At 43.9% G+C, this 25,642-nt stretch overlaps 1 protein-coding gene across 1 annotated transcript in view; it reads left to right on the forward strand.

Annotated features, from left to right (window-relative positions):
- Positions 1-357: 357 nt before the first annotated feature.
- The window catches only part of LOC137240605 (ankyrin-3-like), an 83,992-nt gene continuing 58,707 nt past the window's right edge, over positions 358-25,642 (forward strand). The window contains exon 1 of the mRNA XM_067767097.1: positions 358-626. The gene's annotated coding sequence lies outside the window, so the exon portion shown is untranslated. The remainder of the gene's footprint in view (positions 627-25,642) is intronic.

Genomic DNA, 25,642 nt, shown 5'->3' on the forward strand with positions numbered 1-25,642 from the left:
GATTTGTGTGTTGACCATGATGGAATAAGAGAAGGTGGCGCATTGCGCATGTAAACATTAGTTCAGCTGTTTTTTTATGGGCAATTTTTACGTCATTTTCCTTTAGCTCTGGTTTTTTCTCTCTTTCTTTCATTCGCTAAAACAGTCAAGTGTGACGCAGTTGCGCAGAACGAAGCAATTTTGAATTCGTTAATGCACAATCTGGGTAGAGTATTTGTTAGTCTTGATCCAATGAGTGCCATAATACCGAATGAAAATTCCTTCGATCAGGTGTTTCGACCATAGTCGAATATCGAATTTGTCTCATAATAGGGGCCTAAATCCCCAAATACTGATGGATCGCAAAGGCGCTGCACTTGCAATAAATATTGTCAATGCAGCAATCTAAATTGATAGTATGCAATTTTTTGAGATATTTTGCGATCTCAACCACAGTCTATCGCCATTACTTCGGGGAATACCCGATATAATAAATATCCTAATTCACTATTGAAAACATTGCCTAAACACACTGCTACTTCCAAGGGCATACAGAAATTTGTTACAACTTGTAAGTCACAATAAATTTAGTGATTTTATTAATGCTGTAAAGTTTGGTGCAATTTATAACATCAAGAATAAAGAAGGTAAAACACCACTTGATCTTTCTCGAGACCAGAATATAGTAATTCCATACAACAGCATGACACTGCTAATACGCGTCCAAAAATATCGAGAGTGGTGACAAACGATGCGTCTTGACATCAGTATTAATAATCCGAAGGCGGAAAATAAAAATTTTAACGCGTTCAAAAGATATTAACGAAAAACCGAAAAAAGACCGGCGGGTACCTCCGAAACCGGGGATCGGATCCATATTATTTTTGCGCAGAACACCTTTCTGCGTTGGCGGCCTTCGGGCGCGCTTATAAAAAATAGCCCTGGACTACGCAATGCCAAGTCCGGGTGTGGTATAACCGTGGTTACCGCCACGGTGATGCACAATTTTTTTTGTGGCTACTACACAAGATCAACCACATGAAAATCGTAAATTTCAACTGCAAATATCTCCGGACATAGATAAAATTTTTCTTTTCCGCCATCGGATTATTGTCTCGAGATTAATACGCGTCTTTTGACACCTCTCTCGATATTTTTGGTAGCGTATTAGCAGTCGACCCCTCAACTAGACTATTACCAAAAAAATGTGAACATAAGTGTTTTGTGCGGATATAGTTTTGGTCTCCCAACCGAGGTACGTGTTTAACCCACCTAGGATAATTTTTTATATGCGCGGCCGAAGGCCGCCAAGGCAGAAAGGTGTTCTGCGCAAAAATACTATGGATATCACCCCTGGTTTCGGTTTTTCGTTAATATCTTTTGAACGACTTAAAATTTTTATTTTCCGCCTTCGGATTATTAATACTGATGTCAAGACGCTTCGTTTGACACCTCTTTTTGGTAGCGTATTAGCAGTCGACCTCTGAACTAGACTTACCGTAAAAGCAGTCTATGAACGAAACTTAGAAAAAGTTAAATCTCCTTTGTCTGCAGGTGCTAATGCTAACCTTACAGTAGAACGGAATACGTTACTTCATACTACTAGTAGTATAAAAATTACTGAAGAGCTTTTATTAGGTGGTGCTGAAGTTAATGCAACAAACCGTACTAATATTGGTCTAAATATATCTCAGAAGAGCTTATGCATGTATCTATGCAACAAACCAGCTCTTATCACGAAGATAAACAGTTTCTATCACGTTCTTACACATCAAAAGAGTTTATTAGAGAATATAAAAAAAAGCAAAAGCTAACGAACTTTATCTCCTGATTTTAACTGAACTCGAAGAGGCAATATCAGACGGTAATGTCGATAGCTTAAAAAAATTAAGCAACCTTATTGATTACATATGTAAGTGATGCAGAAGATCAAGTAACTTTGAGAGACTATTATGATAATGCTAACAACCCGTTAAGAGTACTAACTTAGTTATCTTAGCTTGTAAACATAGTAACGTCAAGATTTTAGAATACCTACTTGGTAGTAATAGTAAAATTCTCAGTAATTTATCTGTTGGCATCAGAGAAACTAATATAGTTATTACCAGATGATGAGGATGAAACAGGCCATAATGCGTTTTATTATGCTATACGTTCAGGCAATGTTGAACTTCTTGATACACTCATTGATAAATGGCCAGGTAATTATTTTGCTGTTCATTTCCTTCACGAGCTTATGAGGAATTAGAACTAAAGAACGTATTATTATCAGAAGAGATAGAAACTTTTGTTGAAAATAAGTTCCTCCTTTTTTTTCTAGTGCTTCTGGACAAAAACAGAATGTGAAGAGTTATCTTAATAACACCAGAGAACGGATTTAGTTAGTACTTCAGAAGTTTTACGCTTCCCAAGGCAGTCGGTTCTATGTAAGGGAGCGACTCGAGATTTTTCCAGACCAAGGACTGTCATTTCAGTGTAACCCCATTTAATTTGTTGCGTCTCTCCCACAAATTATCATCCTCCCAGCAGCTCCTTACAGCGGGACTGCTCCATATTCTCTTCCTCCGGGAAGGTATCGAACCCAATCAGGGTCCGTCTCCTGACCCCGGTCCTGAGAAATGGTTTTGCTGCATCTGCCAGAAAAGAATCTTTTTAGGACGGTCATACTCTTGTCAGTGTGTCTCGTGTAAGGGATGGTTGCATCGGACAGGTTGTTTTGGCGTTGACCCCAAAACCCGACGTCCACGTAACTTTTATAAATCTTTTGTGGCTCATTGCTGTTCACGACCAAGAGCGTCCCGTAGTCTACGCCTTAGCCCCCCAGTCAGGCGATGCATACCTAGAAATCATCAACATCTACATCCTTCCTGCCACCTATTGCCCCAGTGGGTATCGCCCTAACATCAGCGCTTTACTCATTGGCAATAATCGCATTTTTTTAGGCGATTTCAATGCCCACAACGATCAATGGCATTTAAACTTGCAGACAGAGAGTAGGGGTGAGATGTTGGCGGATCAAATAGAAGAAACCACGTATTGCAAAATAAACGGAGATGCTTCCACACGTATGGTAGGCAGTTGTCACAGTTCGCCAGATATTTCAATCGTTAGCGCAGGACTCGTAAACTGCGTCAACTGGCAGCCGATGGTAACATTGGCATCCGACCACCTGCCTATACTTATTGCGCTCGAGCGTACCGCCGATGTCATCGTTACAGAAAAACGCAACTTCATAAACTTTAAAAAAGGAAAGTGGGAAGAATACAAATCCTTCACAGACAACCGCTTTGCTGCCCTCCCTATCCCGACTGATGCTCGCCAAGGGGAGCGTGCTTTCCGCAAGGTTATCGAATCCGCCTCGGCTCGCTTCATTCCCGCCGGCAGAATTCCCGAAATTCGGCCTCACTTTCCGGCGGAGGCCGCAAATTTAGCCAGAGAACGTGACCTTATAAGACAGCTCGATCCTGGCGACGCCCAAATAAGGGATATAAACCAACGCATCAGATTGCTTGTGGATGAACACGAGTGGGCGCTTCCCAAGGCAGTCGGTTCTATGTACCGGAGCGACTCGGGATTTTTCCCGACCAAGGACTGTCATTTCAGTGTAACCCCATTTAATTTGTTTCGTCCCTCCCACAAATTGTCATCCTCCCAGCAGCTCCTTGCAGCAGGACTGCTCCATATTCTCTTGCTCCGGGAAGGTATCGAATCCAATCCGGGTCCGTCTCCTGACCCCGGTCCTGAGAAATGGTTTTGCTGCATCTGCCGGAAAAGAATCTTTTTAGGACGGTCATACTCTGTTCAGTGTGTCTCGTGTAAGGGATGGTTGCATCGGACAGGTTGTTCTGGGCTTGATCCCAAAACCCGACGTCCACGTAACTTTTATAAATCTTTTGTGGCTCCTTGCTGTTCACGCCCAAGGGCGCCTCGTAGTCTACGTCTAAGCGCCCCCCCATTACCTTCCAGCAGCCCCGCTGCTCAGCAAGCCACAACAAGTACCCGCTGCTGCTCGCGCCTTACGGCGCCAACAACTCAAACAGCTGCTACCACTCATAACTACAATCTTCGTAGTAGAGTCGGAAGCAATGCTGAGCAACAGCCCCTGCCCCCGTCTTCTCCCCCCCTCTTTTCCGGCAGCAATCGTGTAGGTCAGGGAACCAGACTCTTAGTCCCTACCTCCGTTTGCACCGTTTGCCAGCACAGAATATATATGTTTGCGACATCCGCCCAATGCAGCTCCTGCCTTGGGTGGTGCCACTTTCCTAGATGTTCTGGTCTCCGCGACGGCAACCCCTCGACGGGTTTCATCGCGCCATGTTGCCAGGTCGCAAACCCAAATCATCCGGGTACCCCAATGCTTGCCCAAGGACGCCCAGTCCCAGGGCCACAACAGCAATTGCGTCCTGGCCTTCCTCAACCCAGGCGTAGTCACCCGTCACTTACCCCCAGAGTGGCGACGTCTCCCCTCATGCACTTCAGAATTCTGCAGTTAAACTGTAATGGACTAACTGGGAAGATTACGGAGATAGTCAATTTCATGAAGCGGCACAACATCCGCATTGCTGCGATTCAAGAGACTAAACTCACAGCACGATCTGCATTGCAGACCTGCTCTGGGTATAATGTCCACAGAAAAGATCGCGAGAGCGGAAATGGAGGCGGCCTCGCGTTTATAATACACCACTCTGTGCAGTATCACATATTTGATCCTGGCATCGACCGCAGGGACAACGTCTTAGAACGTCAAGGCCTATCTGTCCGGTCAGGCGATGCAAACCTAGAAATCATCAACATCTACATCCCCCCTGCCACCTGTTGCCCCGGTGGATACCGCCCTAATATCAGAGCCTTACTCACTGGAAACAATCGCATTATTTTAGGCGACTTCAATGCCCATCATGATCTATGGCATTCAAATTTGCGGGCGGACAGTAGGGGCGAGATGTTGGCGGATCAAATAGAAGAAACGACGTTCTGCACAATAAACGGAGACGCCCTCACACGTATGGTAGGAAGCTGTCACAGTTCGCCAGATATCTCAATCGTGAGCGCAGAACTCGTAAACTGCGTCAACTGGCAGCCGATGGTATCATTGGCATCCGACCACCTGCCTATACTTGTTTCGCTTGAGCGTACCGCCGACTTCATCGTCACCGAAAAACGCACTTTCATAAACTTTAAAAAAGGAAAGTGGGAAGAATATAAATCCTTTACAGACAACCTCTTTGCTGCCCTCCCTATCCCGACTGATGCCCGCCAAGGGGAGCGTGCCTTCCGCAAGGTCATTGAATCCGCCTCGGCACGTTTCATTCCCGCCTGGAGAATTCCCGAAATCCGGCCCCACTTCCCGGCGGAGGCCGCAAACTTAGCGAGAGAACGTGACCTTATAAGGCAGCTTGATCCAGGCGACCCCCAAATAAGGGATATAAACCAACGCATCAGATTGCTTGTGGATGAACACAAGCGGGCGAAATGGGAGGAGCACCTAAGAGGTTGTAACCTCTCTACCGGTGTGGGTAAACTTTGGTCCACCGTAAAGTCCCTATCGAATCCGACTAAGCACAGACAAAGTTTCCATCGCCTTTGGCGACAAAGTGCTGTCGGATGCGAAAAAATGCGCGAGCGCTTTCTGCCGACAATATATAATGCATTCTACGGTCGACAAAGTTAGACGGAGGGCCAACAGACACGCACATAAACACAAATTCAGCGCGTCACCAATCACCATCACCGCTAAAGAGGTTGAGGACGCCATTGGTCGCGCTAAACCATCCAAAGCAGTGGGCCCAGACGGCATAGCCATGCCGATGCTTAAAAGCCTAGGGAAAGAGGGTTTCAAATATTTAGCGCAGGTCTTCAACCTGTCTCTTTCCACCTTTGTCATACCCGAGAAATGGAGAATGGCCAAGGTGGTCCCGCTACTAAAGCCTGGTAAACCAGCTAACATAGGAGAGTCGTATCGTCCGATATCTCTCCTATCGCCAGTAGCAAAGACGCTCGAAGCCATTTTGCTCCCTTATTTCCAAGCAAATTTGCAACTAGCCTCCCATCAGCATGGCTTCAGAAAACTCCATAGCACTACCTCCGCGCTAAATGCCATCAGCACCCAGATAAATTGCGGTTTAAATCAAAACCCCCACCATAGAACAGTACTCGTAGCGCTAGACCTATCAAAAGCTTTTGATACGGTCAACCATGGCTCGTTACTGCAAGACCTGGAAGGGTCTACCCTTCCCCCATGTCTTAAAAGGTGGACCGCAAATTATCTGGGTGGTCGGCAGGCATCGGTGCTATTTAGAAACGAAACATCAAAGCCAAGGAGAATTAAACAAGGGGTGCCACAGGGTGGTGTCCTATCCCCACTTTTGTTTAATTTCTACATATCTAAGCTACCTTCACCACCGGAAGGAGTCACAATCGTTTCCTACGCCGATGACTGCACAGTAATGGCCACAGGCCCAGGCCCACAGATCGATGAGCTATGCAATAAAATAAACGGCTACCTCCCTGATCTCTCCAGTTTTTTCGCCTCGCGAAACCTGGCATTATCACCGACTAAATCTTCCGCGACCTTATTTACAACATGGACGTCCCAAATGTCGACCATTTTGAACATCCACGTCGATGGCTCTACGCTACCGACTGTCCTACACCCCAAAATCTTGGGTGTGACGTTTGATCAGGATCTACATTTTGGTGAGCACGCAGCCGCAATTGTTCCGAGAATTCAGAGCCGTAACAAAATCCTCAAATCCCTTGCTGGCAGTACCTGGGGAAAAGATAAAGAAACGCTCATGACTACATACAAAGCAATTAGCCAGCCGATTACGTGCTACGCGTCACCCATATGGTCGCCAAGCCTAAAAATTACCCACTGGAAGAAGCTACAGGCCTGCCAAAATACTGCTCTCAGAATTGCCACGGGCTGTCTTCTTATGTCCCCAGAACACCATCTACATAATGAGGCGAGAATACTCCCCATCAGGGAAAGAAACGAGATGCTGACCAAACAGTTCCTGTTGAATACCCAGAAACCTGGGCATCCCAACAGACATCTGATTGACGAGCCAGCACCGCCTAGGGGCTTAAGGAGTCATCTCCGTAAGCATTTTGAGGAAATACGGCATCTGAGAACACAGCCGTATGAAGCGAAAAAACATAAGCAGGTCCTTGGTGAACTCCACAAACAGGCGTCGGACCTTTATGCCGGGAATTGCCCGGTGAACCCAGTACTCAAAGTAAAGTATCCAAAACTTGCGGAAGAGGAACGCATACTCCCCAGGGAAACGCGTGTCACTCTGGCTCAACTTCGTTCTGGATACTGTAACAGGTTAAACTCTTACCTATCCAGAATCAACCCCGACATACAAAATGTATGCCCCGCTTGCAATGTGTCCCCACATGACACCAACCATCTCTTTAATTGTAATGTGGAACCAACGCCTCTAACACCCCTTTCCCTATGGTCCACCCCTGTTGAAACAGCAAGTTTCCTTGGACTCCCGTTAGAGGATATTGATGACAGTTTGTGATCGGTCGCGTCTGTTAGGTGGGGCGAAGCACTGCTACAACAACAACAACAACAGCGGGCGAAATGGGAGGAGCATCTTATCCGTTATAACATCTCTGCCGGTGAAGGTAAGCTTTGGTTTACCGTAAAATCCGTATAGAATCCGTCTAAACACACTGACAAAATTTCCATCACCTTTGGCGATAAAGTGCTGTCTGCCGACAATATATAATACATTCTACGGTCGAAAAAGATAGACGGAGGGCCAACAGACACGCACATAAACACAAATTCAGCGCGTCATCAATTACCATAACCGCCAAAGAGGTTGAGGATGCCATCGGTCATGCTAAACCATCCAAAGCAGTGGGCCCAGACGGCATAGCCATGCCGATGCTTAAAAGCCTAGGTGTTGTGCAGGCAAGCTTCGCAAGAAAATACCGAGTATTTCGAAGAACGAATATATTAATAACTATTATTGGCGAAAAATACAATGTTACAAATGAGTAGTAGAGTTTTACTGACTTACTGAGAGAGAGTTGAGCTAGAGTTTTAATATCTGTAAGAACATATAATTAGAATTAAAGGCAAATTATTTCAATCTTACATACTTATTCGTGCTTGCTTCTCGGCTCTTCTTGAAATCGTGAAGCCGAACGCAGCCGTTATAGGTACATATCAAATTTTCGGAAACTTAAACAGAGTTGTATTAAAATATAAGAAATACCAGATGTATAAAATATTGAAAAGCATCAGGCTAGGCACACATGCCAGCAACATCCCGCCCCCCGTGAACCGATGGAGCTCCTGCGAGTTGAGGGTCACTACGAACATCCAGCACAGCTAAATTTGATGCGGGCCTCATCGCTTCCCAAGGCAGTCGGTTCTATGTACCAGAGCGACTCGGGATTTTTCCCGACCAAGGACTGTCATTTCAGTGTGACCCCATTTAATTTGTTTCGTCCCTCCCACAAATTGTCATCCTCCCAGCAGCTCCTTGCAGCAGGACTGCTACATATTCTCTTACTCCGGGAAGGTATCGAACCCAATCCGGGTCCGTCTCCTGACCCCGGTCCTGAGAAATGGTTTTGCTGCATTTGCCAGAAAAGAATCTTTTTAGGACGGTCATACTCTGTTCAGTGTGTCTCGTGCAAGGGATGGTTGCATCGGACAGGTTGTTCTGGGCTTGATCCCAAAACCCGACGTCCACGTAACTTTTATAAATCTTTTGTGGCTCCTTGCTGCTCACGCCCAAGGGCGTCCCGTAGTCTACGCCTAAGCGCCCCCCACTACCTTCCAGCAGCCTCGCTGCTCAGCAAGCCACAACAAGTACCCGCTGCTGCTCGCGCCCCACGGCGCCAACAACTCAAACAGCTGATACCACTCATAACTACTACCTTCGTAGTAGAGCTGGTAGCAATGCTCAGCATCAGCCCCTGCCCCCGTCTTCTTCTCCCCCACTGTTGTTGTTGTTGTAGCAATGCTCGCCCCACCTAATAGCCGCGACCGATCACAAATTGTCATCAATATCCTCTAACGGGAGTCCAAGGAAACTTGCCGTTTCAACAGGGGTGGACCATAAGGAAAGGGGTGTTAGAGGCGTTGGTTCCACATTACAATTAAAGAGATGGTTGGTGTCATGTGGGGACACATTGCAAGCAGGGCATACATTTTGTATGTCGGGGTTGATTCTGGATAGGTAAGAGTTTAACCTGTTACAGTATCCAGAACGAAGTTGAGCAAGAGTGACACGCGTTTCCCTGGGGAGTATGCGTTCCTCTTCTGCGAGTTCTGGATATTTTTCTTCAAGTACTGGATTCACCGGGCAATTCCCGACATAAAGGTCCGACGCCTGTCTATGGAGTTCACCAAGGACCTGCTTGTGTTTTTCCGCTTCATACGGCTGGGTTCTCAGGTGCCGTATTTCCTCAAAATGCTTACGGAGATAACTCCTTAGGCCCCTAGGCGGTGCTGGTTCGTCAATCAGATGTCTGTTGGGATGCCCAGGTTTCTGGGTATTCAACAGAAACTGTTTGGTCAGCATCTCATTTCTCTCCCTGATGGGGAGTATTCTCGCCTCATTATGCAGATGGTGTTCTGGGGACATAAGAAAACAGCCCGTGGCGATTCTGAGAGCAGTATTTTGGCAGGCCTGTAGTTTCTTCCAGTGGGTGGTTTTTAGGCTTGGCGACCATATGGGTGACGCGTAGCACGTAATCGGCTGGCTAATTGCTTTGTATGTGGTCAAGAGCGTTTCTTTATCTTTTCCCCAGGTACTGCCAGCAAGGGATTTGAGGATTTTATTACGGCTCTGAATTCTTGGAACAATTGCGGTTGCGTGCGCACCAAAATGTAGATCCTGATCAAACGTCACACCCAAGATTTTGGGGTGTAGGACAGTCGGTAGCGTAGTGCCATCGACGTGGATGTTCAATATGGTCGACATTTGGGGCGTCCATGTTGTAAATAAGGTCGCGGAAGATTTAGTCGGTGACAATGACAGGTTTCGCGAGGCGAAAAAACTGGAGAGATCAGGGAGATAGCCGTTTATTTTATTGCATAGCTCATCGATCTTTGGGCCTGGGCCTGTGGCCATTATTGTGCAGTCATCGGCGTAGGAAACGATTGTGACTCCTTCCGGTGGTGAAGGTAGCTTAGATATGTAGAAATTAAACAAAAGCGGGGATAGGACACCACCCTGTGGCACCCCTTGTTTAATTCTCCTTTGTTTTGATGTTTCGTTTCTGAATTGCACCGATGCCTGCCGACCACCCAGGTAATTTGCGGTCCACCTTTTAAGACATGGGGGAAGGGTAGACCCTTCCAGGTCTTCCAGTAACGAGCCATGGTTGACCGTATCAAAAGCTTTTGATAGGTCTAACGCTACGAGTACTGTTCTATGGTGGGGATATTGATTCAAACCGCAATTTATCTGGGTGCTAATGACATTTAGCGCGGAGGTAGTGCTATGGAGTTTTCTGAAGCCATGCTGATGAGGGGCTAGCTGCAAATGTGCTTGGAAATGAGGGAGCAAAATGGCTTCAAGCGTCTTTGCCACTGGCGATAGGAGAGATATCGGACGATATGACTCACCTACGCTAGCTGGTTTCCCAGGCTTTAGTAGCGGGACCACCTTGGCCATTTTCCATTTCTCGGGTATGACAAAGGTGGAAAGAGACAGGTTGAAGACATGCGCTAAATATTTGAAGCCCTCTTTCCCTAGGTTTTTAAGCATCGGCATGGCTATGCCGTCTGGGCCCACTGCTTTGGATGGTTTAGCGCGACCAATGGCGTCCTCAACCTCTCTAGCGGTGATGGTAATAGGTGACGCGCTGAGTTTGTGTTTATGTGCACGTCTATTGGCTCTCCGTCTATCTTTGTCGACCGTAGGATTCATTATATATTGTCGGCAGAAAGCGCTCGCGCATTTTTTCGCATCCGACAGCACCTTATCGCCAAAGGCGATGGAAACTTTGTCTTTGTGCTTAGTCGGATTCGATAGGGACTTTACGGTGGACCAAAGTTTACCTACACCGGTAGAGAGGTTACAACCTCTTAGGTGCTCTTCCCATTTCGCCCGCTTGTGTTCGTCCACAAGCGATCTGATGCGTTGGTTTATATCCCTTATTTGGGGGTCGCCTGGATCAAGCTGTCTTATAAGGTCGCGTTCCCTCGCTAAGCTCGCGGCCTCCGCCGGGAAGTGGGGCCGGATTTCGGGAATTCTCCCGGCGGGAATGAAATGTGCCGAGGCGGATTCAATGACCTTACGGAAGGCACGCTCCCCTTGGCGGGCATCAGTCGGGATAGGGAGGGCGGCAAAGCTGCTGTCTGTTGCAGATTTATATTCTTCCCACTTTCCTTTTTTGAAGTTTATGAAAGTGCGTTTTTCGGTGACGATGAAGCCGGCGGTACGCTCGAACGAAATAAGTATGGGCAGGTGGTCGGATGCCAATGTTACCATCGGCTGCCAGTTGACGCAGTTTACGAGTTCTGCGCTCACGATTGAGATATCTGGTGAGCTATGACAGCTTCCTACCATACGTGTGGGGGCGTCTCCGTTGATTGTGCAAAACGTCGTTTCGTCTATTTGATCCGCCAACATCTCACCCCTACTGTCCGCCCGCAAGTTTGAATGCCATAGGTCGTGATGGGCATTGAAATCGCCTAAGATAATGCGATTGTTGCCAGTGAGTAAGGCCTCGATATTAGGGCGGTATCCACTGGGGCAACAGGTGACAGGAGGGATGTAGATGTTGATGATTTCTAGATTTGCATCGCCTGACCGGACAGATAGGCCTTGACGTTCTAAGACATTGTCACTGCGGTCGATGCCAGGATCAAATATATGATATTGCACAGAGTGGTGTATAATAAACGCGAGGCCGCCTCCATTTCCGCTCTCGCGGTCTTTCCTGTGGACATTATAACCAGAGCAGGTCTGCAATGCAGATCTTGCTGTGAGTTTAGTCTCTTGAATCGCAGCAATGCGGATGTTGTGCCGCTTCATGAAATCGACTATCTCCGTAATCTTCCCAGTTAGTCCATTACAGTTGAACTGCAGAATTCTGAAGTGCATGAGGGGTGACGCCGCCACTCTAGGGGTAAGTGAGGGGTGACTACGCCTAGGTTGTGGAAGGCCAGGACGCAATTGCTGTTGTGGCCTTGGGACTGGGCGCCCTTGGGCAAGCATTGGGGTACCCGGATGATTTGGGTTTGCGACCTGGCAACATGGCGCGATGAAACCCGTCGAGGGGTTGCCGTCGCGGAGACCAGAACATCTAGGAAAGTGGCACCACCCAAGGCAGGAGCTGCATTGAGCGGATGTCGCAAACCTATATATTCTGTGCTGGCAGACGGTGCAAACGGAGGCAGGGACTAAGAGTCTGTTTCCCTGACCTGCACGATTGAAATGAGATGCTGACCAAACAAATACCCAGAAACCTGGGCATCCCAACAGACATCTGATTGATGAACCAGCACCGCCTAGGGGCTTAAGGAGTCATCTCCGTAAGCATTTTGAGGAAATACGGCACCTGAGAACCCAGCCGTATGAAGTGAAAAAACACAAGCAGGTCCTTGGTGAACTCCATAAACAGGCGTCGGACTTTTATGCCGGGAATTGCCCGGTGAATCCAGTGCTCAACGAAAATTATCCAAAACTTGCGGAAGAGGAACGCATACTCCCCAGGGAAACGCGTGTCACTCTTGCTCAACTTCGTTCTGGATACTGTAACAGGTTAAACTCTTACCTATCCAGAATCAACCCCGATATACAAAATGTATGCCCCGCTTGCAACGTGTCCCCACATGACACCAACCATCTCTTCAATTGTAATGTGGAACCAACGCCTCTAACACCCCGTTTCCTTATGGTCCACCCCTGTTGAAACGGCAAGTTTCCTTGGACTCCCGTTAGAGGATATTGATGACAATTTGTGATCGGTCGCGGCTATTAGGTGGGGCGAGCATTGCTACAACAACAACAACAGCAGTTCTCCAAGAGTGTGGTACATGATTCAGTTTTATGCACCCATCGAATATTATTTTAAGCCATTCCACGACCGCCCTACTTGAGACTTGTAGCATGGCGGGGAATATACCATCTGGGCCCGGCGATTTAAACTTAGAAAACGTCTTCACTGCCCACTCGATCTTGGTATCTGTCACCAAGCCCGGCACTACTAGCTCCGTGATCGAAGTGTGAGTGATGTCTGCTGGCTCTACTAAACCGTCTCCCGATGGGAATGTGTATCGAGAAGCACCTCAAGGGATGCCTCACTATCACGTGACCATTCCGCGTTCTCTTTCTTTATTAGTCCCTGGACTATGTTTCCCCTTGCTAGGACTTTTTTCAACTGTGCTGATTCGCTGGAGCACTCTATGTCCGTACAGAAACTTTTCCATGAGAGTCTCTTCGCCCTGGAAATTTGACGCTTATAGATCCTCAGTAGATCCCTGTACTCGTCCCGACACGCTTCGCTTTCCGCGGTCTTTGCGAGCTTAAACATTTCTTTTACCTGTCTTCTTAGAATACTCAGCTCATTGCTCCACCATGGCGGCTTTGCTTTTCCTCTGAATCTTCTTAGAGGGCAAGCTTTTTTATACGCAGTCATAAGCGTCCTTGTTAGGAATTCATTCGACTCCTCCGGTTCCTCTACATTAGCAACATCTTTGGGTTGTCCCAGTTTTGTTTCTACATGTTTCTCGAATTTAGTCCACTTCGTTGACCTAGGGTTTCTAAAGGTTCTTCCCTTCTCTACCCTCTTTAGGGGGATGCTGAAGCTGGTATACGCATGGTCGGAGAAGGATGGTCTATCAAGAACCGTCCAATCATACCTTGATATATCACGCTCGGATCTCAATGTGATATCCAGAACATTGCTGGATGTTGGACCAATGTATGTAGGGACATTTCTCCTGTTGGCTATCTGCAAATTGGTTTGCAGGATGTAACAAAATAGAGATTCGCCTCTCTCGTTCGTATCTGCTCATCCCCACGCATTGTGGTGCGCATTTGCATCTGCGCCTATGACCAACCGCCCTTTGCGTCCTTCCTCCTGTACTAGCCTTTTGCACTCCATCGGTGGAACCTCCGCAGCATGGGCCATGTAGCAGGACGCCAGGATAAATGCCTGCTTATTCTTTTCCTCAACGGCCACCGCTGCGAGATTCTCAGTGGTGTAATTAGGCAGCATATATGAATGCAGCTGTTTCCTTACCATTACTACACTTTACTGTGTTGGAGGTTTATCTGTAGGACTCGCAGCACCATTGGGCTGTTTGTCCCCCTCCAGCACCTTCGTCTTGACGTCGTCGTCCTCCCCTTGCCCTTTTGGTTTAGAGTATTCGAGGCCCCCTTCAGCCTCTCGTGACTGTTGTGCCGGGTGTTCCTCTGTGCGAGTCACAGCACCATTTAGCGGTTTGTCCTCTTCTAGCACGTTCGTGGTTACGTCGGGGACCTCCACCTGTCTTTTTCCATTAGGCTTTTGAGGTCCTTTTCGACTTCGCCCACCTCTAGCGTGTTAGGGTTTTTATCCTCGGGACTTTTTTCCTGAGTCGCATGTAAATTTTGCCAGTGCCAAGGACATTTTTCCAAGCTGCATGTACAAAATATCCTCCGCCTGCTTGTTTATTTGGAAAATGTAGAACTGACCATCCTCGGTAGGCCGAGATACAGTAAGTACCTTCCAATCCTGTGTCGGTATGTTCGGATTCCGATTCTGCAGAAGTCGCAGTGTATCCTCCGACTTCATCACGCATGGTATCCATACCTTAACTTTTGGTACCGTGGGGATTTGCGCTTTATACTCCACCTCAACCCGCGCGTTCGTGCTTTGCCTTTGGAGGTTTGGAACAACTTTCTCCAGCCACCGCAAGCTCGCGATGTTGTCGCACGCTATCATCTTCACACCATTATACCATCCCCCGAATCAAAGGTTGGACGGGGCTTACTTTGTTGTTCCCGCATTATCTTAAGCATTAAGCTAATAAGCTCCCTTTCCACAGATCTCCACCTTTCAGTAGTCATTTTTCCGAAAAGACTGCTACGATCAACCAGCGCCACAGTCAGTGACTGCTTTGCCACATCACTCATTTTCTCAGGAAAAGCAGAAGTCTTAGTGTTATCTCCCTTTAGCACCTCCGAGAAAGCCGGAGTCTTGGCGTTAATTCCTTTTAGCGCCTCCGAGAAAGCCGGAGTCTTAGCGTTATCTCCCTTTGGCTTATCTCCTACTTCCGTAGTTGGAACTTCCCTCTGACTCGCAGATTTCGAGGTAGTTGCTACCTCGCTATTGGAGCCCATCTGTCTTACAGCTTTGGGCCTACTTGTCTTGTCTATGCGACTGTCCGGCCTCGCGGCTCTAGGACTGGGTCCTTTCTGCCTCTTGAAAGCAGGCTCGTTGCCTTCCGCCGAACGTTGCCTCTTCATTCTGCCATTCGACGCTTCTTCCTCCTCGTACCGGTTGCAGAACCGAGGGTTTCTCGCAGCAAACCTTTTGAACTGCCTTCGACCTACTTCTACCGCTTCATGGGCCCATTCCAAGCGCTCCGTTCGAATACAGCCGAATTTATCCTCTGGCTGCAAATCGTCCAATAGGCACGGTCCGTATAACACCTTGGATTAGGGGTTGGCAGTTCTTGGTCACTCCTGTAGGAATGAAAACGGCGACCTTGTAACTGATGTCCAGAGAGTGCTTAGATTATGGAGGGAACACTTCTCTGCTCTCCTAAATGGAGGCAGCAATTCACCGCGCAGAGATGAAGAACCCGATCCCGCAATCGATGATGATGGAATATATGTCCCCCCGCCCGATTATGACGAAGTTAGAATAGCAATAACCAGATTGAAAAACAACAAGGCCGTGGGCGCTGATGGATTGCCTGCGGAGCTATTCAAGTTCGGCGGCGAGGAGTTGGTAAGGCGCATGCAGCAGCTTCTTAGCAAAATATGGGCGGACGAAAGCATGCCCGACGGTTGGAATCTAAGTGTTCTTTGCCCAGTCCACAAGAAGGGGGATACTGCAAAATGCACCAACTATCGTGGAATCAGCCTTCTTAATATCGCATATAAGGTCCTTTCAAGTGTATTGTGCGAAAGATTGAAGCCCACCGTGAACCGGCTGATTGGACCTTATCAGTGCGGCTTCAGACCTGGTAAATCTACCATCATGGTAAATCTACCAGCATTTCACAATGCGCCAAATCTTGGAAAAAACCCGTGAAAAGAGAATCGACACACGTCACCTCTTCGTCGACTTTAAAGCCGCCTTCGACAGCACGAAAAGGAGCTGCCTATATGCCGCTATGTCTGAATTTGGTTTCCCCGCAAAACTTATACGGCTGTGCAAAATGACGTTGAGCAACACCATCAGCTCAGTCAGAATTGGGAAGGACCTCTCCGAGCCGTTCGAAACTAAACGAGGTTTCAGACAGGGTGACCCCCTATCGTGCGATTTCTTTAATTTGATGCTGGAGAAAATTATACTAGCTGCAGAACTTAACCGCACTGGAACAATATACTATAAAAGCGTGCAATTACTGGCATATGCTGATGACATTGATATCATCGGCCTAAACACCCGCGCTGTTAGTTCTGCTTACTCCAAGCTGGAAAAAGAAGCGGTAAAGATGGGTTTGATGGTGAATGAGGACAAAACGAAGTACCTGCTGTCATCGAGCAAAGAGTCAGCGCATATGCGCCTTGGCAACCACGCTACTGTTGGCAGCCATCATTTCGAAATAGTAAAAGACTTCGTTTATTTGGGAACCAGCATCAACATTAGCAACAACATCAGCACTGAAATCCAGCGAAGAATCAATCTTGCCAATAAATGCTACTTTGGACTAGGTAGGCAATTGAAAAGTAAAGTCCTCTCTCGGCGAACGAAAATCATACTCTACAAGTCACTTATCGTACCCGTCCTGCTATATGGGGCAGAAGCATGGACCATGACAACAGCAGATGAAGCGGCTTTGGGAGTGTTCGAGAGAAAAGTTCTTCGAAAGATTTATGGACCTCTACGCGTTGGCGATGGCGAGTACCGAAGAAGATTTAATGATGAGCTGTACGAGCTATACGCAGACATCAACATAGTCCAGCGAATTAAAACGCAGCGGCTGCGCTGGCTAGGCCATGTTATGCGAATGAAAGATGATGCTCCGGCCAAGAAAGTGTTTCTATCGGAACCCGCCTATGGAAGCAGAGGTAGAGGGCGGCCCCCACTCCGTTGGAAGGACCAGGTGGAAAACGATTTAAACTCCCTTGGTGTGACCAATTGGCGCCGGTTGGCGGAGCGAAGGAGCGACTGGCGCGCCTTGTTGGACGGCCATAACCGTTTAGACGGTTAAGCGCCAATTAAGTAAGTAAGTAAGTAAGTTCTTGGTCACCGACGTCCCGCCGCCCTCCTATGAGGCGAAACGGCGTAGATGTCAGTCCTAAACAGCTCCCGCCTCATAGTCGGGCGCTATGGAGTTCGGCTAAGCCCTCACACCAACGACAAGGTGCCTACCCTAGTGAGGGGTTTGCTGTTTAAAAAGAAAGTAAATTATTTGTGTCACAAGGTAACAAAAGAAGGCATCTGTACTGCGAATGAAAAGATAGAGGCAGTAAAGGATTAGCCAAGACCACTGAACCTGCATGAATTGAGAAGTTTCCTTGGGCTGTGCACATATTACCGCCGATTTGTACCAAACTTTTCCAGCGTAGCACATAGCCTCCGCGAGCTTACAAGAAAAATAAAGCTTTTGAATGGAAAAAGGAGCAAGAGGTGGCTTTCCAAACATTGAAGGATCGTTTGTGCACTGCCCCAATGTTGGCATATCCGATTCCAGGAGCAACATTTATTCTAGATACAGATGCGAGTGGATATGCTATAGGAGGCGTTTTATCACAACTGGTCGATGGACAAGAGAAGGTAGTTGCATATTACAGCCGTCAATGGGAAAACCATAGACGAACTACTGCGTTACACGGAGAGAGCTGTTGGCATTGGTAGAGTGCATTAAACATTTTCACAAATACCTCTACGGCCAGCGATTCCGCGTCAGGACAGATCACGCAGCGTTGAAATGACTTCTGCAGTTCCGTAATCCAGAAGGACAATTGGCACGGTGGATCGAGCGACTACAAAGCTATGACTTTTCCCTTGAGCATCGAAAAGGTAGCACCCATGGAAATGCAATGTCACGAAGACCATGTAGTTTGGAATGCAAGCACTGTTCAAAGGCCGAGGCTAAATAAAACATTATAGATGTCCGGCGAATGACTATAACATGTACGGATGAATGGGACAGGGAACAACTAAGGAAATGTTAGCTAGAAGATACTGATCTGTCACATGTTATGCAAGGGCTCGAACGAAACAAAAGACCAAATAGAGAGGAGATGTCAGCAGAGAGTCCCATTGCGAAGTCATATTGGGCACAGTGGAACAGTTTAGAATTGATATCCGGTTGTTTGCATCGAGTATGGGAGAGTGAGGATGGTCAATGCAAGAAACTGATAGTTGTTCCCAGAAAGAGGATTCCTGACGTGCTCAGTGAGCTGCATAATGGTCCAAGCGGAGGTCATCTTGGAATCACGAAGACGCTCGAGAAGATTAAACAGAGATTCTATTGGGTTGGTTGCCGTCAGTCGGTCACTGAGTGGATTGCGATCTGCGAGGTTTGCAGCAGAGTGAAAGGGCCTAAAACCCGAAGTTACATTCTGACCAAGGCAGGAATTTCGAATCAGGTGTGTTCCAGGAAATGTGTAAATCATTGGGCATTCGAAAAACACGGACAACTGCATTGCATCCTCAGTCCGATGGTATGGTGGAACGTTTCACTAGAACCTTGGAGGAGCATTTAAGGAAAGTAGTAGACAAGTACCATAAGGAGTGGGACACACACATATCATTATTCTTGATGGCTTACCGATCGGTAGTGTATGAGACAACGGGCCAAACTGCAGCAAAGGTAATTTTTGGCAATGACCTTCGACTGCCAGCTGATTTGAAGTTTGGGATAGATGCCGATGCGGAGAGAAATGTCAAGAAATCCACTGGTGTCTTGGAAGAAGAGCTGAGAGAGATACATCTAAAATAAATTGATCCTCTTGAAAAGATTTTATTTTATATAAGCTGTGGATTTCAACAATGTGGAACATTTCTTTATTAAGAATTTTTCAGAACTGACAAAATATGACAATGTTGAATATTCATTTTATAACATTATCAAATATTACTTAACAAGTCTAACAATTTTCAAATACATAACAAAATGGTACAGTATTATTTATAACTAAGTATAATATAGCTCGCCCTTTCCTAAAAATTCGAGTCCCATCGAATACAAAAATACAACAAAGATTGATAATTATTTCTCATGTAAATAACAAAAATTTATTAATGTAACATTTTATATTCCTCTATTTATGAAATGATTTCCAATTTGAATATAATTAATTTATATTTTAAAAATTAATAAATTTATATTATTTATATAATAAATGATTTTTATTAATTGATTTTTTTTTTTACAAATTTATGGATTTAGAGGGTCTGCGAAATCGAGCAATATCTACATTTTTAGCATTATAATTATATTTATTATACCTTTTTTGACTATTTGCGTAAGGAGTTTTAATATACAAGTTTGTATTTTTCAAATCCAAATTCATATTTTCTCTCTTCTTATTTACTCTTTCAATTGTTTTTCTCTTACATTCTTCAATTCTCATCTTAACTTCTTCAACATTTATGTTTGTTTTATTTATAAAGTCAATTGGTTTTATTTTAGTTGTACTGTGAATCGTGTTATTGTAAAAATGTATCGATTTAAGTATTAATTATTCTGCGTTATTAATATTACTACTGTTTTTTAATATTCGAATATGCTCAAGAAGTGTTGAATGCATCCTTTCTATATCTGAATTCCCAGTGTGGGAATTCGCTGTAGTATAATGTGCTACAATATCATTTTCTTGACAGAAACAATTTATCAATGCATTATTGAACTCGTCCATTATTAATTTTTCTGGTTTCCCTAAAAATGCAATTCTCTCCAATTTTCGTTTTGACATTAATCATATTTTTATCACTAAGTCTATGTGCCGTACCTAGCTTTGTAAACTTATCAATCGTTAAAAAACAAGTTTTCTGAATTTGAAAAATATCTAAATGTACCACAGAATTTGGTTTATCAGGTGTAAAAGTATTTTTAAATTATTTTTTTATCGGTCTCCTATCATATTTATTTTCTTTACAAATTCTGCAACTATTGCAATATCTATTTATCTTAATATATAAAAAACACGTGTCACAACATTTTCGGCCGCGATGGACTCCTAAACTACTGAACCGATTTTGAATTTGTTTTGTACCCTGTGTGTAGTTTGATCTAACTTGAGATATAGGATAGGTTATATCTCAGTTTATAGTCGCAATATTATTTTATTGCAATTTTTTTTATTTGTTTATACGTAATAATAAAATGTTACGTATACGCAGTGGCACTCATATTTTCAGGTGGTGCGGATATACTTCCGTGTAATTGCTTGGTGTTTATTAAACAACCTGCTTATCAATAAAAAATATTATAGCGAATGATATCAAGTATAGCACATCACCAGGCCCGCCGAGAGGGTGGGGGCGGCTTCTGAGGGGGCCGCGATTTAGAGGTACTATGACATTTTCTTTAATTCAGGAGAATCTTTAGTTGTGTAGAGGGTAATTTTCATACCCCTGGGTGACTAGGGTCTCGAGATATAGGCCAAAACGTGGGCCAGTGAATGTCTAGACAGTGTTTATACAATATGGATATCAAATGAAAGCTGTTGATGAATGCTTTAGTACGGAGTAATATATTATCCAGAGATGGACTGGGACTGGGATTAGGACTGGGACTAAGACTCGGAGTGGGACTGGGACTGGAATAAAATACATACCACCCTCTGGGACAGGCAATAAGGGATGCAGAAGAAATTGAGAGAAGAGAAAAGAGAGAAGGAGATCGAGAAAGAGTTAGAATGAGACGAAGATGGAGATAGATGAAGCGAAAAAGACGGAGGGCGGAGTGAATAAAAGGATTAGGAAAGAGTGAAGAGGGGGAGGGCAGAGTGAGACGGAAAAAGCTTATTAAAATGTATGCAGATAGGTCAAATTTAGGGCAGGACAACGTCTGCCGGGTCTTCTAGTATATTTAAACAATTTTGGATTAAAATATAGATCTTTTAACTCTTCATAATTTTCTTGAATCCCTCTATGATTACCCTTTAAATGATTATCATTGATAAAATCTAACAACTGCTCTTTAGCCAATTTTAAACACTTAATAAATTTAAAACTATTGTTATTAGAGAAAAGTTCAATTAATTTTAATTTTATTATGTTATATTTATTTTCTTCAATCTCAGAATATATTGCAATTTTCCCTTTTCTTAATTCTCTTCTAAATAAATCATTTAAATAACGATCATTTATTAAATCTTCTTCGGCAATGTAAACTATATTGTATTTGTTGAAAAGTAATTCTTTTTCCCTATGTTTATTTTTGAATATTCTAATCTGAGTTCGATATTTGTTAATAATCGAATCTGTTGTAATACAATTATTACTTAAGTTTTCTTGAAAACAAGGAAAACTACTCAAAGAACTTTGATTTATTGAAACTCTACTTAAAAAATCCGCTACTGCATTTTCCTTCCCTTTACTATACTCAATATCGAACTGGAATTCGTCTAATAAAATTTTCTACCTAATAATGCGCAAGTTGTGGTCTTTTAGAGAAAATAACCACTTTAAAGGCTGATATCTGTCTCACTGGTTTCCCTTCTTGGCTTAACACTGCACCCATAGCTAAATTACTAGCATCAGTAGTCGAAACGAATTTTTTATTAAAATTGGATAACAAAGTAAGGGCGGGTTAATTAGAATATTCCTCAATTTCTCGAAAGCATATATATACGACTGATCTTTAGCATTTATCTTGGTATTTTTTTTTAAATACTTTATAATAGGACTTGCTATAAAAGAAGAGTTTTTTATGAACTTCCGGTAATATCCGGTTAAACCAAGAAAGGATTTTATTTCATTCACAGTCTCTGGTAATTTTAACTTTTGAATTGCCGCAATTTTTTCCGGATTTGGCTTTATACCTTCACTTGTAATTATATGCCCAAGAAAATTCGTCTCTTTACATAAAAATGTGCATTTATCGACTTGTACCTTAAGATTAAATTCATTAAATTTTGAGAAAATTTTTTGTAAGCTTTCAATATGCTCAGTTAATGAAGTTGAAAAAACAAGTATATCGTCCATATACATATATTACACAAATTTTATTGATAAAATCAGCCAAAACAAAAGTTAACATGCGCTGAAAAGTAGCAGGCGCATTTTTGAGACCGAAAGGCATTCTGACGAACTCAAAATGTCTCCTCGACGTCGAAAATTCCGGTGTTCTATGTCTCTTTCGTCCATCAATATCTAATGAAAATTTTTTTTCTAGATCAAGTGAAGAAAAATACTGAGCTTTACCCAACTTATCAAATAATGACTCAATATTCGGAATTGGAAATTTATCATCCACTGTTATTTCATTGAGTGTGAAAATACTGAGCTTTACCCAACTTATCAAATAATGACTCAATATTCGGAATTGGAAATTTATCATCCACTGTTATTTCATTGAGTTTCCTAAAGTCAATAACTAATCGCCATTTTTGTTTCTTGAGTTATCGGATTTTTTTTAACTATCCACAAGGGAGAATTATATGGCGACTTACTATTTCGAATAATATTATGTTTTAACATGTCATCTATTTCCGACTCAATTTCCTGTTCCAAAAATTGAGGATTGGAATATATTGGCTTAGATGATGTTGTTATGATTTTGTGTTTAACACAATTGAGCCGCTCAGTGTACACATCGTTTAACTCCACTTTTTGAAAAATCTTAAATTTAAGTGTCAAAGCCCTTGGTATAGTCATAACTTTTTATATTTATAATAACTTTCCTAAATAATAAAGATTAGCACCGTTAAATGGTAAATTTTTTGGCCATTGAATAATAAGTAATTTATTTCAGAAGCCATTTCGATTAACTCCATACTCTAATGTAAATCTGTTCAGTAATTCTGTATATGTTCTGGCCGTGCATGGACGCTTATTTGTTTTTAAACAGCCGAAGATGCTCTCTCCCTCTCAATTATATTCGTAACAAAATCGCATCGGTAAACAGATAAAAAGAAGCACAATGCAAACGGTAGTTAGTATATCAGTTATAGGGTTATCAACTTTTATTAAATACAGTATATTTTTATACTAAGCGTGCTTTGCACACAGAATATATTGTAACGAATTTACTTGCAAATCCTCTTATTTGCAATCCTCTGCTAAGTTCGAATCACTAAACTGTTGAATAAATAACTCCAATTTGTAATAATGCAAAATGGCCTTTATTAAAGTACTTCACAATACACTCAACTGTGCAACGAATAGCTTGCTTAATAACCACACTGATTGATAGCTCAATGAAACTCTACTATTCAAAATAATACTGCTATTGCTCGCTAGATATCGTCTTAATCGCAACTGCTTGACAACTCAAATCAAACTGAATTACTTCTTACTCGCTGGCGCCGCTTTTATAGTTTACGCTGCATACTTCTAGGCTCTTCGATTTCCAGAAGTTACTAGTTGTTTCGGCTACAAAATCGCCAGCCACAACTACGTGCACAAATTATTGCTCTCTCTTGTGACAACTCAGATAAGGTATATGCATGTGTTTGTAGTTTACAGTCTGCCGCACACACATAAGCGTATAAGTAAATTCATCGGTGTGTGACATCTCATCTCTTGCTGCCTTGTATGTAAATGTTGCTCGTCGGAATGTGTACATATGTGTAGACGCAATTATTTATTCGTTTATGTAGATACATAATGATTGAATTATTGATGTGCATTCACGTCACTGCTTAGATCGGCTTAGAGCTGGCAGCACTCCTTAGTTTTGCTAATATTCGTAACACTGCCCTCCACCTAAGTCTGATCGTCCCGATCAGACAAATCTCTCGATCTAAACGCTGCTAGCATCGCCAAATGTACCACTCTTCTACTCCGTGGTTTCTCAATGCTTTGTATGCGGTAGATGGTATCACTGAGCTTCTTCACAATCTTGTACGGGCCTTCCCAACTGCACCGAAATTGGGCTGGGACACCTTTCCGCCGGTGAGGGTTGTTTAACAGTACCAAATCTCCATTCCGGAAACCTTCCGAATTATTTTCCCTGTCGTACCTGTGTTCCATCTTACTACTCATTATTCTGGATCGTTCTCTCGCACTCTGTTGCTTGGCCCAGGCATGCTTAACCAACGAAACGATATCATTTCGTTACGATAATCAACGTTAATAAACGAAACGAACTCATTTCGTTTCGTTTATTAACGTTAAGATCGTCAAATTAACGAAATGATTTCGTTTCGTTTTCTGCCATATCAAAACGAAATCAAATCGTTTATGTTGATTATTAATTTCAAACTATGCTGGCAAAGCTGATTGATGGCGGAGTCATTAAAGGTGAAAGCATTAGCCAAGCTGATTGCAACTTTTCTCTTGAATTTTGACAGTACGAACATTTCTCAGAGTATTTTTGACATTACCACCAACGAATTACACAAACAAATTACATAGAGTTTGTGTGTGTATGTGCGCTCGTTGTTGCCACCTTACGGCTTCACCATGGCTGTAGCATTGCCAGCACAATTCAAACATAAAGTATCACGTTTTTGTTAACGTTTTTAACGTTAACGAAAGCTTTTCGTTTCGGTTAAAAACGAGATACAATTTATTTTGATAATTTCTTTATCGATAATATTTCGAAGTGTTTCAACGGAAACGGTGGAAATTTTTTGATAAACGATTAGCTTAACGTTAAGGTGCATCCCTGGCTTGGCCAATGAAGAACTACTTTGTAGAGCTTGTTCTTGACGGATTGGCTTCACATAGTCAGTATCGTTCCGACGTTTCCCAACAAAAGTGCGCGCTGGCTTGAAATCATCCTTGCATACTTTCTCGAAAATTCGTTGCTTCGTTTTCCTGCGTCTTTTAGGTTTTGTCAATGCCAGTGTTTCTCTCGTAGGTACTTTTGATTTTGATTTATTTGGCCCATTCGATCTATCAACCTTTGCCTTTGACTTTCGTGGTCTTTGTCGAGTCTTTTCCACCGGTACCCGATTACTGCTGAACCCTTTTCCCAAACTAAAGTTAAGTGGTATGTCCTGGTTCTTATAGCGCATAATTTTCCTCCGCATATCGATCCTGACGTCATGGTCAACCAAGAAGTCCACTCCCAATATGACTTCATCAACGATCTCCGCCACAACGAATTTGTGTAGAACCATGACTTTTCCAATTAATACCTCACATACCACTTCGCCTTGGACTTGATTATATTCGCCTGTTACCGTACGCAACCTTGCTCCAGGTAATGACTTTACTCTCCTGTAGACCAAATCAGATCGAATCAAGGAATGAGATGCCCCCGTATCTACAGTCAGTACACGCTCTTTACCATCCACATTCCCTCTGACGGTAAGACTGCTTGATTTCCTTCCGATTTGCGACACAGATATCACAGGACATTCAACAGCTGGATCTAGCTCTCTACCTCTTACTC

This window comes from Eurosta solidaginis, chromosome 2, assembly GCF_040869045.1.
Source record: "Eurosta solidaginis isolate ZX-2024a chromosome 2, ASM4086904v1, whole genome shotgun sequence".
In the NCBI taxonomy this organism is placed as follows: Eukaryota; Metazoa; Arthropoda; class Insecta; order Diptera; family Tephritidae; genus Eurosta; species Eurosta solidaginis.